We start from the raw sequence: 18,311 nt of genomic DNA on the forward strand, positions 1-18,311 counted from the left end.
CAACAAAAAATAACGTATTTAGGAAAGTAGCAAGCACCATTTTATTCACTCATTTATAACTTCAGAAAGCTCTTATCTGGCCATTGTCAATGTCTTAGCTTTCAACCTCACCTGTGATCCAAGCTCACTGGCATTATCACATCAATGGAAACTCCCAAATATGATTATCCTGGTAAAGGTTTTCTTAATTACTCTACCCATGAAGACAGCACAAATTTTCTCTTAGAAGCTGGCTCATGCTAGTTTCAAAGTAAGCATGTCATAGGTTTTGCCTTTATTTTGAAATTCAGATGGACATTTCCTTGTCTTTTAGACCCTTAGATAAACAGATTTTTCATTACTCATTTTTATTTTGAATTTGTGCAGGGTCTTCTACGCAGGTCTCCAAGTGAGCCAAAAATCCAGCAGAAGGATCAACAACAATAAAAAAAAATTCATAAAGCAATATCCTCAATTAAAAATAATCTGAAGCTAAATTTGTTGCTTTGTGTAAATACACATATTTTTCCTAATTTCTAAGGTCAAGTTTTATTGTATATCCTGCTTGATCAGCTACAAGCAATGTTTAGTTTGTATGTTTTGAATTATACATATAATGTGGTAAGATACCACATTTTTTTGAAGCTTTAAGCTCCACATAAAAGACCATAAATTTAAAAGGCACTCACAACTGCCCACATTATCCTTATAAACAAATACATTGCTATTTTTTAAAACTCCCATTCTGTGTTTTGAGTACATATTTTCCTGAACTATAAGGATTATGGGTATTTAAGTACAAACCAACTAGTGAAGTTGAAATGAGCCCTGATTTCTGACCCATGGATACTGTGATGATTTAATATATAAGCAGGTATTACAGAGACACAGTCCTCACTACAGACGTGTAGACTATTAGAAAGACTTATGGTGAAGAGTAGACCATTGCGTACTATCTAGTTCTTCTTGGGTTAGGAAAGAAGGCATCTTTTTGAAAACTGGACACAGACCATAGTCATAAACTTATGTTGCCAGATAAAAGATAACGGTTGGGTAGTGAGAAAACTTGCTCTGCTTAGTGGTCTAAATAACTTGCCTTAACGTTAAACACTTCAACCTCAGAACATTTTGTAAGGAAACAGGGCAAAAATGATGCATGGCAATCACAAATTGTATCTGCCACTTTTTTTTTCTTTGAGCCAGCTTTTCTGGGAATTACATTAAGGCCTTCGTTGAGTTGGCAAAGAAAGACACAAGTATGGGTTGGTTTTACCTTGTTTTTGCTAGCCTGCAAACACTTTTATGGTGTGACTCACTCAGTGTGGCTCGAAAAGACACCCTTGGAACTTCAGAGTATTTTGTGCAAGAACAAAGGGTGCTTGGGTTCAGTCTGCAACACGAGTCATTTTTACCACACAAATTCCCTTCTTTTGTGCTGGCGAAGGGGGATACTTGGAGCCCTTTGGGTTTAGAAGATCTTCAAACAGACAATAGTGTGCAAACAACGCTGGAGAACATAACTTGACGAGAACAACCTCAAGGCTGAGACCAAGGCTTTGAGAAAGGCCCCTTCAGCAGACTTCCTTCTGCTCTTCACCCTGAACAAAGCCTGCCTGACAATACTGAAATCTCTTTCTTTCTTTGGATTAAACCCCCTTGGCAGGAAAAGTATGCAAATGCTATCTGTGGCTCCCTGTCAAAGGCTACTCTCACCGGCTATCTCTTCTCTGTCTGGCTCTCCAGCAGACCATCTACCCCCTGACATGGAGTCCAGCCTTCCAATTCAACATCTTTCACTGCTCTGACAGTCAGCTCCCTGGGCCTGCCACTGCCTCTAAAAGGGGCTCATTTAGTCGTAATTAACGATTCCCTGCATATTTCCTAAGGTATGGTAATTGTGCTAAACGCCAACAAGTGAAGCATTCATTCTCCTTCTCATTTAAATCTTTTTTTCCCCCTCAGCAGTCTCCCTCCCTCTGCCTTCTTTTTACCTCACGCCACCACAAACCCCTCGCCACACACACACTTTTCTTTTTTCTACTCCTCCCTGGTAACATTTCAAGTAAAGAGATGGAATGAAGGTGGAAGTTGGAAACTACAGGAAAACAGACAGTTCAAAAAGCAAAGCTGACTAAATGGTGAAGGAGTGCATGAGAAGTCACAAAGAAACTGAAAGAGAGTTAAAAATGAAAGATTGTTTTCGTTGACACAAATATATAAATATATGCAAATACATATATTTGAATATTATTTATGTAAAATGACCACATAATAAGCTGGTTTCAGGTCCCAAATACGTTGTGTACACACAAAATATAAAAATCTTACAAATTCATTTTTGGACACATACGTTTTCTTCTCAAAATTGATTTTCACCCTGCATTGCAAATAAAAGGTACAAATAAAAGGTAATGATTTTGTCTCACCAGCCTCTCTTCATCTTTAAGTCGCAGACAAGAGAGAGAGAGAAGGTCAGAAATCTTAATTTCTGACCTCTTGCAAACATTTCAAGTCCTGGCAAGTGGGCAGTGAGCCAATGAGGACTGTATTATGTTCTTTCAGGCCGACCAAGGCTACCGTGATCAGGAGATGTTTTCTCTGCTACACGAGGGGAATATCAGTTTAATGTATTTCCTTTGTCATTTCCCCTTACACATAAATTTTACACATACAAGCAGAATTAGTCTACTTTTTTCACATTATCACATGTATTTCTCCATGTTATTTGTCTTTATGACCATCATTTTTTTTATTCTTGAATTTTATTTTATTTATTTATTTTTACACAGCAGGTTCGTATTAGTTATCTATTTTATACATATTAGTGTATATATGTCAATCCCAATCTCCCAATTCAGACTGCATAATATTCCATCCAGTTTGGTATACTTTAATCTACTTAGTAATTCCTTTTAAAAAATATTTAAATGGTCTATTCTAAAAAACTTACGTTCAATCTGTCTTATTTTAGCTGTCTTAACATTTCTTCTTTGTCATTATCATCAAAAAAAGTTACTGAATTACTAAATATTAGGTGGTTTTAAGAACTTGGTTAGACTCACTTTAAGATCTTCAAATAATTAAGTTTGTTTGGATTGAGGCAAAAATGGACATGAAAACTAGAGTTAACTCTTATAGGAGCTTAAAGTTCATAAACATCAGTATGAATTTATTCATGAAAACACTTTTGCATACCTACAGAGTGCTGAGCATGTTACAAGTTAGACCATGACGATACTAAATTTTTAAAAATATTTATTTATTTATTTGGCTGCGCTGGGTCTTAGTTGCGGCACACGGGATCTTTTTAGTTGTGGCATGTGGGATCTTTTTTTTTTTTCAGTTGCAGCATGTGGGATCTAGTTCCCTGACCAGGTATTGAACCCAGGTCCCCTGCATTGGGAGAGCGGAGTCTTAACCACTGGACCACAATGGAAGTCCCAAGATACTAAATTCTTAAACATTTCTTTCAACTTCAAAAACTGTCTTAAATTTTTATCCTTGGAAAATCTGTTATCTCATTCTTTAGTTTCGCATTTCCCCTAAATGTTGTCAGTGTGTCTTAATATATGGAATTTTACATATCCACAGAAGTTAAATTAAGGGGGTCATTATTCATTTTACAAAAAATATGCTAACAAAGAAGGCATATTCTTTCAAATAAATAATGAATTTATGCATAATTTTTCAAGAAACACATTTATGTACATGTTGAAAAATGTATACTAAAGGAGCCATATCCATAATAGATTCACAGAATTTCAGGGCTGGAGAATGAATAGGTTTTCAGCCAAAGAGAAGGGTGAGTGTTGGTACAATTTCTAATATTCTAATATTATGTTAATATAAGTGTGAATGGAGTTTTACACATTCCTTTACTTATTCTCAAGACATGATCTACCATAATAAGAAGTTCAAAGAAAAGGAAAAATACCATGCCTTCTTTCAAGGTTATTATATGATCCCTAAAGGATCTACCAGCTTTAAGATGTTTTGACTCTCCTATGTCTGACCAGGAAGTCGTATATATTGCCCGCCCCCTGGGCAATCACATTAAAATCCAAACTCTTTAGCACGTCATTCCAGCCCTGTAACAATCTAGCTTCAAATCATTTTTCAGTCCTATCTCCTCTCACTCCACCACTCCCACGTCTTTCAGCTTTATCAGACCCTTCCTTAGGATGCTGCACTTTGTGACATGGCTTTGCTCAAAGTGTTTCTCTAGTCCCTCCTTTTGCTCAAAATCTCTTCTTTTTTTGTTTTTTTTTTTTTTAAAGGAACATTTATTTATTTTTGGCTGGGTTGGGTCTTCGCTGCTGCGCACAGGCTTTCTCTGGTTGCAGTGAGCGTGGGCTACTCTTCGTTGCAGTGCGCAGGATTCTCATTGTGGTGGCTTCTCTTGTTGCGGAGCACAGGCTCTAGGCACGAGGGCTTCAGTAGTTGTTGCTCGCGGGCTCTAGAGCGCAGGCTCAGTAGCTGTGGTGCACGGGCTTAGTTGCTCTGCAGCATGTGGGATCTTCCCAGACCAGGGATCGAACCCGTGTCCCCTGCATTGGCAGGCGAATTCTTAACCACTGCGCCACCGGGGAAGTCCCCAAAATCTCTTCTTTCATGAAATTTTCTCGAGCCCCTCTCACAGAATTAATTTTCGTTATTTGTCCTCGCACGTAGCTTTATGAAAACATACCGTAGCCTTTATCACCCTTCAATTTAAATGTTTGTATCTATGTCTCTCAATTGTGATTGTCTTGAAGCTAAAAAACGGCTTTATTTACTACTACTTAGAACAGCACCAAGATAATGGCTACTGAAAAAATACTTGTTGAAAGAACAGAAGATTATGGTATGGTGAGTAAGGCGGACATTCACTACATTTAAAAATATTTAAGGGACATAAATTATGTGCAAAACTAGGTGATGGAGACAAAATTGGGAAATAAGGATAAATCAGTAAACAAATGCCTATATTCTGAGATTTAGATGCTAATGGGTAAGATAGACAAATACCAGGGGTCTTCAATACAGAGGGGCTGAAACTCTAGCTTTGTTCTCAACATGTGCAAAATAGCCATACATTTATTTGTGGAATAAAGGTATGTGAAAATGTGCTCGACATTACTAATTATCAGGGACATGCAAACCAAAACCACAATGAGACATCGCCTCATACCTTTTAGAATGACTAGCGTCGAAAAGAGATAAGATAACAGGGACTTCCCTGGTGGTGCAGTGGTTAAGAATCTGCCTGCCAGTGCAGGGAACATGGGTTTGATCCCTGGTTCAGGAAGATCCCACATGCTGCAGAAAAACTAAGCCTGTGTGCCACAACTACTGAGCCTGCACTCTAGAGTCTATGAGCCACAACTACTGAAGCCCGCATGCCTAGAGCCTGTGCTCTGCAACAAGAGAAGCCACCGCAGTGAGAAGCCCACGCACTGCAACGAAGAGTAGCCCTCGCTCGCTGCAACTAGAGAAAGCCTGCACGCAGCAATGAAGACCCAACGCAGCCAATAAATAAATAAATAAATAGATAGATAGATAAATAAATTTATTTATTTTTTAAAAAAAGAGTTAAAAAAATGCAACCCTAATCTGACTTCTACTCATGCTGAGTAGTTACTTTCAATTCTGAACCCCATAATGCACTCAGATTTCCATGAGCTACCTCATGGTAGTGGGCAAGGAGGGAAGGACCTGAGTCCATTCTCCTGAAAGAAGTCGAATGTACGCTGAGTCTGCTCAGGATGCTGTACAGAAAGTCCTCCCGAGTCCTATAAACAAGCTATGTAAAATAGCCTGATGACTTAGTACTGTAGGATCAGAGCCTCACCATTAGGTAAGGTCAAACCTAATGCATATAAAAAAGGGAAAGTTACAGCCCCCCCAAAGTAATATATAGCAAAAGTCTTTTAAGAATTAGCCTTCTAATCATCAAGGACACAGATTTAAATGGCACTCAACTGTAATTTTCAGATGACATCTGTGTGAACAAGAATTGGGATTTTATTCACTGTACCCCAGAAAAACTGAGATAGTCAAGTAGATGGATAGAACTGGAATAACTCTGTAGAGCAAAACAAAAAAATTGCAATGAAGAGTAATTTATTCAAGGGTAAAATGTTACCAGCAAAATTAGCATATTAGAGTTAAGGCATGACACTATGTGTATAGAGCAGCAGCTCTCACACTTCTGGGTCTTAAGGACTCTTTATACACTTGAAAATTATAAAGGACGCCCCCAGAGCATTCGTTTATATGGATTATAGCTGTTGGTGTTTACCATATTTGATATTAAAATTGATAATTTAAAATATTTATTAATTCATTAAAAATAACCCAATTGCATGTTAACATAAAAGCACTATTTTAATAAAATAACCATATTTTCCAAACAGAATTAGCAAGAGGGGTGGCACTGCTTTACAATTATGCAAAACTTTTAAATATCTGGCTGAATAGCAGACAGCTGGGTTCTCCTATCTGTTTCTGCATTCAGTCTGTTCTACGATATGTTATTATGGTTGATGCAACTGAAGAAAATACCGCCTCTCACAGATATGTAGTTGGAAAAAAAGAAGTATTTTAATAGCCCTGTCAGATAATTATGGATATATATTCTTTTATATTATAACAAAACTCAACAAGTGGTAGTTTCTTAAAGATTAGTTGCCCTGGGAAATTTGAAACTGTATCAATGAATTCTTTGTACTCTGTTACTTTAAAATCTATTGGTTTATTTTGCACTTTCAGTGAGCATTTTACCCATGCAATGATTTTCTACAATCATGCACTGGTGATTTGGAAAGTACTGATTCAATGGGTTATACAGCTCTTTTGAATGTTGACACATTTCACTATACAATTTCAAAAAAATCACATTTGCTTATGTCACTGCCCATCTCACTTGAAAAATATTTGGAAAGTTGTCAAGCCCACAGTGGCAAATAAAAGTTTTCTATGGTTTCCCCAAATTCTAATTTTCTATTGAAAGCTTTAATTTTTTCTTAGGCAGCAAATGCTACTGGTTGTTTTCCTGGGGTGACAGACTCACTTTTTGTTCATTTTTAAGAAACGTCTGCCAAATACCCAAGTCTGAAAAACCATAACCAATAACCACTGTCAGTCAGTCATCCATTAAAGACCATGTTTCAGGGAAAAACAGCCAGTTCCCCTTGCAACTCAAACACCTGCCCACAGCTTTCCCTTGAGACAACCAGAGTAATTAGGTACACAGTGGAGATGGTTTATGCAAACTTCCCATTTAGTCACATTGAATATTAAAAAGACATTTACTCAAAGGGGGAGCTTTAATAAAATTAATAATCTTAACTGCTTCATCAAGAACATTATTAAGTGAAACTGGGTTTTAAAAACAATTACCATTGTGTGGCGGTAGAGAAAAGAGTGCCTAGGAAGACAGTTTGGTGCCACTGCCTTGATTCATGCTAAGGAGCCAGCGGTTTTACTTCCATTGCTTTTGCACCATTAGTGCAAATGTCAACACAGTGCAAAAGGCAAAGACCAGTTTAGTATTATTAAGGAAACAGTTTTGACCCCCATGGAGCTTCTGGGGATCCCCAGGGTATATGGACCACACGTTGAGAACTACTGATAAAGAGGACAATTATAAGGATGCCATTTCTCTTCTTTGGAACTAGGGAACTTATCTAAGGGGAACCCATAAATCTGACTGTGAAACTTTCAACAACAAGGTCACTCAATCCATAGAGCTGTGGAAAGATTCAACAAAGGGAATGATAAATATAATGTCAGTATGTATCAGATATTATTTTAGTTGATGGAGAGGAGATTAACTGAGAAGAAGGCAAAATAGTGGAGAGTCTACGACATCCGTGAACGCAGAGCTGACTTTAGAAAGCCAAGGTGAGGGCAGAGCATGGAGGAAAGAGTGAGAAATGAGACCAGGTATGAACAAAGGCCACTAGTCACCTCCGGCTCTGCATGGCTGGACTCCTTCATCTGGCCCATCTTGAGAGGTAAGGGCATCTTACTTCAAGCTTCTGAGACTGTGAAGTCCTTGGGAAGACAACTAGACCCAATCCTCTTATTAAAAAATTTTATTGACAATGTTTTCTTTCAAAATAGTTGACTTAGTCATTTTTCCAATAAATCTGTCAGTTGTTAACAAATTGAGTTACTGTGGAAGAATAAAAAATCTTAACTTTAGATGAGCTATTTCAAAAGTCTTTCATAATTTTTGTTTTTAAAGGCCAGCTCCTGGACCACACAATAAAGCTCCCAAATAAGGGGATGAGTGGATTCACACTGATGTTTAAATTTTCAGATTTGACAAAAGTAATGCACTATATCTTGACAGCTATATTCAGTAGCTTAATGCTAAGCTTTTCATGCTGAATACAGAACAGAATGAATTTTCCACCAGGGTTTCCACTAGGAGATTTTAGGATTCCTATTCACTTAAGACAGCAATCTGAGGCCGCTTGATAAAACAAGCACTGGTTATTTCATAACTGCCTCATAAAATGTCTCAGTATTTAAGAGAAAAGAAAAGTCAAGACAAAAACATTTTGAAAATATATGTTATAATCAAAATCTGGATGCTAAGTAAACATCCTTTAGTGTTCAGCCAGAAAGACTTGCAGCTGTGGCATCTGTGGCTTAAAATAACAGAATGAAGATCTCCATGTAAAAGATAAATGATATCGTAAAAGTTTCTTATCAAAAGAAAATACATTTTCTGATGGGATTTATGTAGGAAAAACTTTACACTAAAGCCCATTTAATACATCGTAAAAATACTGAAACCTTTAAATTTGGAGTTTGGTTCGAGTACATGCTAGGCAATATTATTTTCTGTTTTGCCACTACATTCTCTTTTTACAAATTGCAGATTAATGCTTCCTGTAAGGACACTTTTTAATTTTAGTTTTGTTTGTAACTATGGCTACTGTAAGTTGTTGACTTTATGATAAAATATCAAATTCTATCCAGATGAACTGACAACTAGGCTCCAGTTGCATTACCGGAGAGCTGCTCCTTTAAAAAAAAGATTAAAGTTTTCACATTGTACCAAAATATGATATAGTCATATTCTAAAATATATATGTATATTTTAACATGGATTCAATCTAAATCTCCCCAAGGGCAAACGCTCTCCTCTATAAATGAGATTTCATGAGAATCTGGAACCCTGGTTTGATTTGTGTAGCCTAGCTAAGCACTGAAGATAAACACCAAGCCTGTTATAATTCAGTATGCAACTGAGCTAGTCTTCCACACCAGCAGAGGGAAAAAGAAAAAAAAAAAAAAAAATCCCCTTATTTTCTAAAGTTGCCCATCTCTATCCGTTTGTCGAGTTGCCACAATTGCCCAGATAAAACATTTGAGAGTATGTCAGCTTTAATTAATGTAACATGACCTGATCATTTCCACAGTTAAGAATAAAGAAGTTTGCGTTCTTTAAATCCAAAGCGCAACCTGGAGATTATGCTAAGTTGCTTCATTCATAGTCCACACTCCTCTGCTCATGTCAGAAGGACAGCATTTGTCCCCTCTAGTGATAAACAAATTATACATGAAATCAATTCCACTTCACAATCATTTTCCCTATTGGGTATTATCTTTCCTTCTCTGCTGCCTCCAGTTAAGCCCGCATCCTGTAACTTGCTAATGAGCTGGGGGCTTTCTGTTCCAGGTGGCACCCCCTGCCTCGAAGTCATGACATTTCCCATTTCGAATGCTGCTGGCATTTTTTCGACAGCTCCTGCTAACTAGCCTTTTTGACCTGCACTAAGAGGAACTCATCTGATCGAATCCTCTAACCTGCCAATCATTCCAGCAAATGATCTTCACAGTCACTCCCAAGGCAGGAATGGAAAAAAAAAAAAAGGAAATGCGAGTGAGAGAATGAGGGAGTAGGGAAGCGGCTGCCTCTGCAGCTACCTAATGAGAATGCTTTAAGTCTCTGAGGCTGCGGAAACACTGAAAAACTGGTGGGAAAATTAGGACACAACTGAATGCCTGGCTCTGTAATTACTGACTTCTTTCCATCCTGAGATCATTTTGAGAGCAACACCTCTGAGATGCGCCAGTTTCTAAAGAACACAAGAACACCCTACCTTATGTAGAGAAAATAGATTTATTTTCTCCTGCCACTATCAATATGCAATTCTCATAATCCCACTCTGTCAAACAGCATCCTCTGCAGAATTAATTATGTGCTGTAAGCTTGTTAAGTGTGCATTTGTAAACTGGGGATGATGATCATGTTGGCCACAGTGAAGAAAGGACCTCTTTTTTTTTCCCCCCAGGCATATTTTAAATGTTGCCACAATTTAGGGGGTGTTGATTTTTACATGTTTACCTAAAAACAAATAGGTATGGTGAAAGTTGGCATTGGGCTCAGGGAGGATTTAACACTGACAACGTAGGATAATCTGGACATTCTTGATTTTAATGGAGGTAAAATAATTTTTGTTCCTTCCAGATTTTTCTTGCCTATGCACAGTCAGTTTATTTAGTGGGTTCCCAGCCCACAGAATAACCCAATTACTTTAGGAAAAAAGATCCACTACATGGATCTTTGGCAATGGATCACAAGTCTAGATATCTTAACATGAAGTAGATTTGTTGACCAAGGAATGATACAATATAATTACGTGTGATCATTACACCATTTATATAATAATGTAAAATAAATACTGTACATGATTTAATTGCACATGATAATCACACATCTTTCCCCATTTATAGTAATTAGGCCAATAGCCCCATTTACAGTAATTATTATATGTAATTGAGGGCATTTTACTAATTGCATTGAAAATGATAATCCAGAGCAATTAAAAATCCAAGGGCACTATACATAATGCAAACTACATTAAAAGAATGGTGATAATTTAAAGGGAAAAAATTCAGCCAACTATGGAATTTAAGAGTACAGCATTAGATTCCATGCTTGGCATGCCCGCTAATATTTTTTATGAGATAAATTTCCATCAATTTCTCAAACTTGTGTATTGTTTCTGTTCTAGATCTTGTACACTGTTTCATCAGCTGGAGAAGTTATCCTTTGTTTAATCTATGACGTTATTCTAACAACTCTAGGACTGTTGAAAAATTATTCTATTTGGCTGTGTGAGTGTGCAGAGTGTGTGTGTATACGTGTGTGTGTGTATGGGGGGGGGTAGAGGAAACAGCTCTCCTAAATTCCAAAGGAGACCCACTAAATTATTCATTTGCACAACCAATTTGATGTTCTTAAAAGCTTTATTCATTGAAGCATCTCAGAGTACTGCAAACATTTTGTTAAATATACTTGTAATAATTTAGCTAAAATGTTTAACTTTGTTAGACTTGAAATACACTCGGGTTGCGGTTTTCATCACATTTGCTATCTGTCTAGAATTTTAATGTGTCTAAGGACCGAATCCCTGGCTTTTGTCCCAGGGCCCCAGTGTCTGTCCCTCCTCGATCCCACTCCCCATTTCTACCCAGACAAAGCTCGTCTGTGAGGAGCATCTCAGGAGTGATGAGCATTTGTGGGACAATGGCAATAGTTTCAAGCTTTTTTTTGCCTTCTCTTCTCGACATTGTCATTTAGACATTGTCCTCTATGCATTCAAATGTCATCCCAGACCATCAGCCCACTTCAACTCAAACAGCCTCCTTTTATGCTCAGACACTTCTTAGAGTATCCGCAGACCACAAAGACTGTCTAGTGGGACTCAGCTGCTATCCTGGTATTAATAATACAATACAGTGCACTTAGGGCATAGACGATTCCCTCTGTATCCCAAATTCATAAGAATCAACATTAAATGAAAAGGAAAAATAGAGCACCTGAACTGATTATAATTACTTGTTATATGTGATTGTTAACTTCATAATAGTTTGGCCAAGCATTCTAATAGATATCTTGCTAGTAGCCGTATCACATCTTATGCCCACTATTTATAAGAAAGCTTCACTCATATTATGCTGCTGGCTAAATAGTCCCTAAGAAATTAATTTCGGTTTTAAAAAGACAGAAGATGCAAGTTGCAGTGCTATTCTCACCTCCCCCCACCACCGGCCCACCATCCTCAATTTGAAAGCTCATCTGACCTGGAAACATTGAATCTCAAAAACATAGCCAATTTTCGAGCATCTGTGGGCTGATGAACCAATTTGTGGAGCATCAAACAAGTTTCTTCTCTTTTAGCCGTTTTGCTTTTGAAAACTCTGTCAGAGAAGGGTAAAGGAAAAGCAAGGACAAAACCCCCTATATTTTTAATGCAAAAAATATCACTCTGAATTCTTTGTTTTTAAGAAAAACACACTGAAATATTTAAAGGTAATAGAGCATCGTGTGAGGAAAAACTGTGTATGTGCACACATTTTTGTGTCTGTGTGAGAAAGAGAGAGAGAGGGAGAAAGAGTGAATATGATAGAGCAAATGTAGTAAAATGCTAACATTTGGGGAAAGTGGATGGTGTGTATCAGCCATTCTTTGTACTACTCCTGCAACTTTTCTGTAAATCTGAAATTATGTCAATACAGAGAAAAATAGATACTTTAAAAAATGTACTCTGGATGAATGAATGAATGAATATATTAAACTTTCTTTTCATTCTGCTTTGTGACAATCCCAGTACATAATTAAGCAGATTAGATAGTAAAGGACTTAGTCTTTGGTGAACCCATTCACAGGGCTGGTGGACATGGTATGTGGGGTACAGATCAGAGGTGACTTAAAGGAAGGGAAGGGCAGAGAGGCAGAGAAGGGACAGGGAGAAGAGAAGAGTCAAACTTCCTTAGCCCATTATTTTGCTAAGTAGTGGATTTAGAGGAGGTAATAGACTCTCTAGGGCAGAGGGGAAGCTAAGGAAAGGGGGGTGGAGGTGGGGTGGGGAAACTAAACCACATTCCAGCCTTTTCTCAATCAAGTGTTCACAAAGGTAGTCTGCACGTGTATGGTTCGAAGCACTGTCAAGTTCCTGAATAATAAATATTTCTTAATCTGCAGTAATGTAGAGGTAACGACAAAAACCAGGGATTCTTTCAAATAAAACCTGCGAGGAACACTAAGGTTTGTTTCCCCCTCTGCCTGTTGTTATTTCCACAACTACTGCTATCAACTACATGAGACAACAGAGATAATAAACAGAGATAAAACTGTAGTTTGACAGGAAAAAAATTTGCAGAGTCATGCAGAAAATAACAGTTCTACCAGGAGAAAAATCATAAATCTTTCTGCTACTGAAAGAAAACTAGATCCAACACTTGAATTTCTTATACTGTGGTAAGTACTAATGGGTGTTATCTCCTTTTGTGTCTACAGTTGAGAAGACGCAACATGGCTTAAAAAGACTGTTAGTCAAAAATATCACACATTGAGGACGTTGTTACTCCATTAAAACTGGAGTTTCCCTCTATACTTGTCTGATTTTTCCCTTGGTAGTGTACAGGCCAGGCAAGTGCCTTCCATCTATACTGCTTGCTTTCCTAGAAGCTTCAGAGACTGCTAAGCCCAGAGCCCTCTTCTGACCGGTTCCTTAAGGAAAGGCTGGCCACCCAGTTCACAGCTCAGCTGACTGAACCCACCCAAGAGCCTTACTCAAAGCCTTGCTCTCTCTCCATGATGATGGCCACACCAATCAGAGCTGCTCTGGAGGAGGGTCTGAATCTGAAGAAAAGAGCTCGGCTATAGACTGCCCCAGGAATAGAGGCACAAGAGAAGCGATGATAAGCAGGATTCATGAATAAGCAGAAACAAGTCAGCAGAAGCCACGAGATGAAGAGCAGATAAAAGTACTGTTAGTCAATGCAGGGACAGAAGAGGTCACAGCATGACGGAGAGCAAGAGGGGGCTGTTTCTCCAGGGACAGGTACCAGAGTTGAGATGGCGGTTGAGTTTGACGGCAGACAAACCAAAGCTCCTGTGGACCCTGACGGACATTCAGGATTTGTGAGGCCTGCCCATGCAGCTTTAAGAAGTCTAAGGACTGTCCACCTGTTCTTCCTTACTTCCCTGAGCAATCTCAACAAAGACCACCATCCCTGAGGACACCGCACCATGTTTCCTTCCCCCAAGAGATCCCCACACCCGCTTCCTCGTGATGTCTCCCGTCCCTGTGGCACAGCGCTTTCTGTCGCTCTCAGTCATCCATCTCTGTCCCTCTCACTTTGCCACCTGCCTCTTTCCTCACTTGAGTGTCTCTCTTCCGCAAACGTTTTGGGCTTCTCTGAAGTGGCTATGTTCTAGAACTGAAATATATTTTTGCTGATTGGTTCAGTTCAACTTTCCTGATTCCTCAAAGGCAGTCAGGAGAAACGCTCTTCACTGGTGCTGCCCAGTAGAACGTTCTGTGATGCTGGAAAGGTCCTTGCCCTGCCCTGTCCCTATGGTGGCCACTAGTCACGGTGGGTAATGAGCACTTGAAATGTGGTACTGCTACTGGGGGAACAAGGTTGTAATTTAGTTTAATTTTAATTAATTAAAAATGAACTTAAAATAGCTACACGTGGCTAGTGGTTACCCTGTTGGACAGCACAACTTTATATTAATCTTCCTTAAAAAAAAAGGGAAGGGAAAGGAAGGGATGGCTTTTCCTATTTTGTCTTTATCCAGTCCTGGCCCAAATAAGTTGATTATTTTACTTCATAAATGTACAATTCTTAAATAGTTACCGAACAGGTCATAATATGTGGTTCAAAGGTTACCTACATCAACATCCTTTGGGGTTCTTTAAAATGCAGAAGACCCCAGGAACCTGGATTTTTAAAAATTCACCAGGGGTTTTGGCACTGCCCCCCATTTCCCCAGGGTGTGTGAACACCTCTCTAATGAACATTCAGTTAGCGATGCCAGAGAGTCTTAAGCACCAATGAATTATATTCTGCCTGGAGTTCGGTTTTTTAAAAAATCTTTCTCTTATTTAATTAAAATTCTTGAGCAATTTATGCATCCTACTGTTTACTTGGCAGCCTACTTTTAGGAAATTATTGCTTGATGACTGAGTCAAACAGAAAGAGTCTACCACATTTCTTTTTCATTTTCATATAATACTTAAATAACATTGATTAGCAAAGATAATATACTAGAAAGCAAGGAGAGGGGTCACCAAAATATGCATGCAGTTAACTTCTTGCACTTGAACCAAATACAGTTTTTTCATGCACCAGACAGATATTTCTATATTTATTATGAATTTAATAGGGTTTGAAGACCAATTGATTCATTGAAAAGAGATGTTCCATAATGAGCATATACCATTTCAGGAAAATTATAAAACATCTGTCTAAAAGATTAGAGGCCATTCTTATCCCCTGTATTCAGCAAAAGCAGAGCAGACAAGAGTGACTGTGCACTTCCTGTCTCAATTTAGAATAACTGGAAAATTAAGCTCAGCCTGGGGGTGTATTCGGTATCACTGTGCACAAATATAAGTGATACTAATGGATGTGATATTCAATATAGTTTCCGGTCTTTCCCTTGGGGAAAATTTGTATGCGTATTTAAGGCTCTCTCAGACTTTAGGAAAGTCCTATCCTTTAATGCTGATAAAAAGGGTGGGGACAATCTATACAATCTGTAGTCTATTCATATCTTTAGAGGATAACAAACTGTAGGAAGCACAGTATCTTGATCATCCATTGGCTCCATTTTTAAACTTAGGTGCATGTGGTTTTCTTTTCGTTTCATTTGGTTACAAGACTCTGAAACCAAAATTGCTTTCTGCTGCAAGGAAAAATGCTTCTCATTAGCTTTTCCAGTAAGGCCAGTTTATGCAAATCCAGGATTATTAACTAAATAACTGAAGTGACCTTAGTATATACAAGTTTAGAAACAATTTGGCATTGTGGTATAAGAGAAAACTTAGGACTTGAAACGCTCCTCTCTACTCAGTCCTCCATCATTTCAAAACCAGAAGCGATACAATGCATTTTCCACATTTACCTCTGTGTAACTCCCCAGAGAGAGATAGTTAAAATGCTAGATTACAGTCTTAGCCTCTCTGAGCCCTCAACCTCTTCCCCCTTCCTCTCCTTCCCAATCTCTCTGGGCTTTACAAAGAACTGGAGCATTTGAGGAAAATTTAAGATGCCTCAGCCTGTTCTAAACTGTTAATTCATCAACAACAAAATCAAAATCTAGGGAATTACATATTTTCTTTATGAAGACCCTTATTTATGTAGACTTTTGGCTCTATAATGTCTACAACATAGACACTGGTATTCAGCTATTGATTAGAATCAGCTCCACTGTGCAGGATGTATTAGGCCAATATACAGGCTATGCTATTTAATCTCTAAGATGAACCCATTTGATTAAAAGAAAACCCTACAAAGGTGAAAAATTAAAATGATTTCCTTTTTTGCTGACTGACAGAAAACTCTTAAAATCCAGCTTCCATGCAGCTTTTCTGAGAAAAAGAAATTTAGATGTTTCCTTAATATAATGTTGAATCAAACTGAGGTATCTGGATTTTGAAGAAAACAACAAAGGCAATAATAATATTAAAGCTTTAAAAGTTGATGTGAAAAAGACAAAATTCATAGAGAACATATTTCTAGTATTATTAGATAATTCTAGAGGAAGAGGTTCTAGATAATACCCTTGAATCTAGTTTCAAAAACATACTACAAAGAAAAAACATCTTTGTAAAGGTTTTTGAATACTGATGACTGTAGTTCCAAGCAGCTCTTTAAAATCTCTTTTCACTTAGCAGTTTTTGAGACCTTATGGGCAATGCTTCTATCCAGTGAGCCTGATTTGATTTACACGGAAAAGCTGACCTGAAACACATTCTAGCAGTTTTGACTGGCCAGGCTCAGGTCAGAGAGATCTCAAAAGAGCAGAGAAGAAAGGACACAGCCCTGCGATGGAAATTCAAGCTTGCTTGTGTGTATGTGTGTATGAGGCAGCAGCACAAATAAAGTCCAATTTTTGCTTTGTTCTACTGAATTGGCTAAGGGTTTTATAAAGTCAGGGGCTCTCATTATGGTAATGCAGGTTAAATACTTTCAATAGCATCTGCTGCAACCCTCAGGAATTAAAACCATTTTCAGAACCAGGAGGTAACTGGTCAAAAACTCAGCCCCACTCTTTGTCTGACCAGTTGAAGTGAGAGTACAAATGCTACTGGGTGTATAAAGTTGTGCTTCTGGGTAACTTTTTATCCAATAGGGAGAAATAACCAGAAGAATGAAGAATCTTACGTATGAAATGGCAAGTCTACTAGTAACATTTCCTGACTGGCATTTATACACCAAATTTTATCAATCTGGGAATCTTTTCTCCAATCATTCATAAATCACCACCATACTCCTGAGAGGCCAAAACGGACCTCCACATTGAGCGTACACAAAAGCTAAGTCCAAATGTATTGACTAATCACCCACAAGACAATGTGGACATTTAATGCACTGACAGTTCAGCCTGTTAACATATTTCACATTAAGAGAGAGAGGAAGGAAGAGGAGCCCTTGCGATGCTGTCTGTATTTTTCAATTCACTGGAACATTTAATTCCTGAACAGCCACACAAGCAAGTAACAATATGGGCTAGCAAATAAAAAAGCCTTCCCCACAAAAAAGCTGGTTCTCTATTTGCTTCAGTTATGTTGCATTAAACGAAGAGATATATATATAGGCGTAAACTTCCAAAAAACCCAGACATTTCCAACTGGCACTAAAGACACAGCCTTTTCAGAAGTTGCCATCTTATGCTTGTTTCTGTAAAGCCTGTGTGATGACCGGGACAGGCCGACATGCTCAGAGACTACCTCGTTTAGGTTCTGCTTTCCATCTGCAGAATAGCAGAGGTCAAAGAATCGAATAGGAAAAAAAAAAAATAAATGCTCCACCACAATAAGGTCTGTACTAGGGGCCACCCAGGAATCAGAAATGGGTGAAGTGGCTCAAATGGCCACTAAGCTAAACTAGGGAGCCCATGTCCTTTCCAAAGGAGGCAGCCACAGTTCAGTTACATACACAAACTTCTGGCAGGAATGCGAGTTTAGCGTTGCCAGAGCTGCTGATTTCTCGAGAAAAGCCGGAAACCCAGACTTGGTGTAAAATCTCATTTTAAAATGAGAGCAACCAAGGAAAAAAATTGTGTGGGCCACACGAAGCAGGTCTGTGGCTTAGATATCCTCCGAGGTTAACCATTTTCTAACCTCTGTGAAGGATGGGTGAGTAGTGAAATGATTTGCTTATGACTAAAATGGTTTGCTTATGACTACATAAATAAAGGACCATTTTGGTTAGACGCCAGCAAGTGCCTAAAAATACAGAAATGACTGACAGCACTCTGCCTCACTAGAATCTGTAATGAATGCCATAACAAACGTAAGAGATTCATAAGA

At 38.3% G+C, this 18,311-nt stretch overlaps 1 protein-coding gene across 4 annotated transcripts in view; it reads right to left on the reverse strand.

Annotated features, from left to right (window-relative positions):
* CDK14 (cyclin dependent kinase 14) overlaps positions 1-18,311 on the reverse strand; it is a 567,382-nt gene that overhangs the window by 64,466 nt on the left and 484,605 nt on the right. The gene's annotated exons all lie outside the window — the stretch shown is intronic.

The sequence above is a fragment of the Balaenoptera borealis genome, assembly GCF_965194805.1.
Source record: "Balaenoptera borealis genome assembly, chromosome: 7".
Classification (NCBI taxonomy): Eukaryota; Metazoa; Chordata; class Mammalia; order Artiodactyla; family Balaenopteridae; genus Balaenoptera; species Balaenoptera borealis.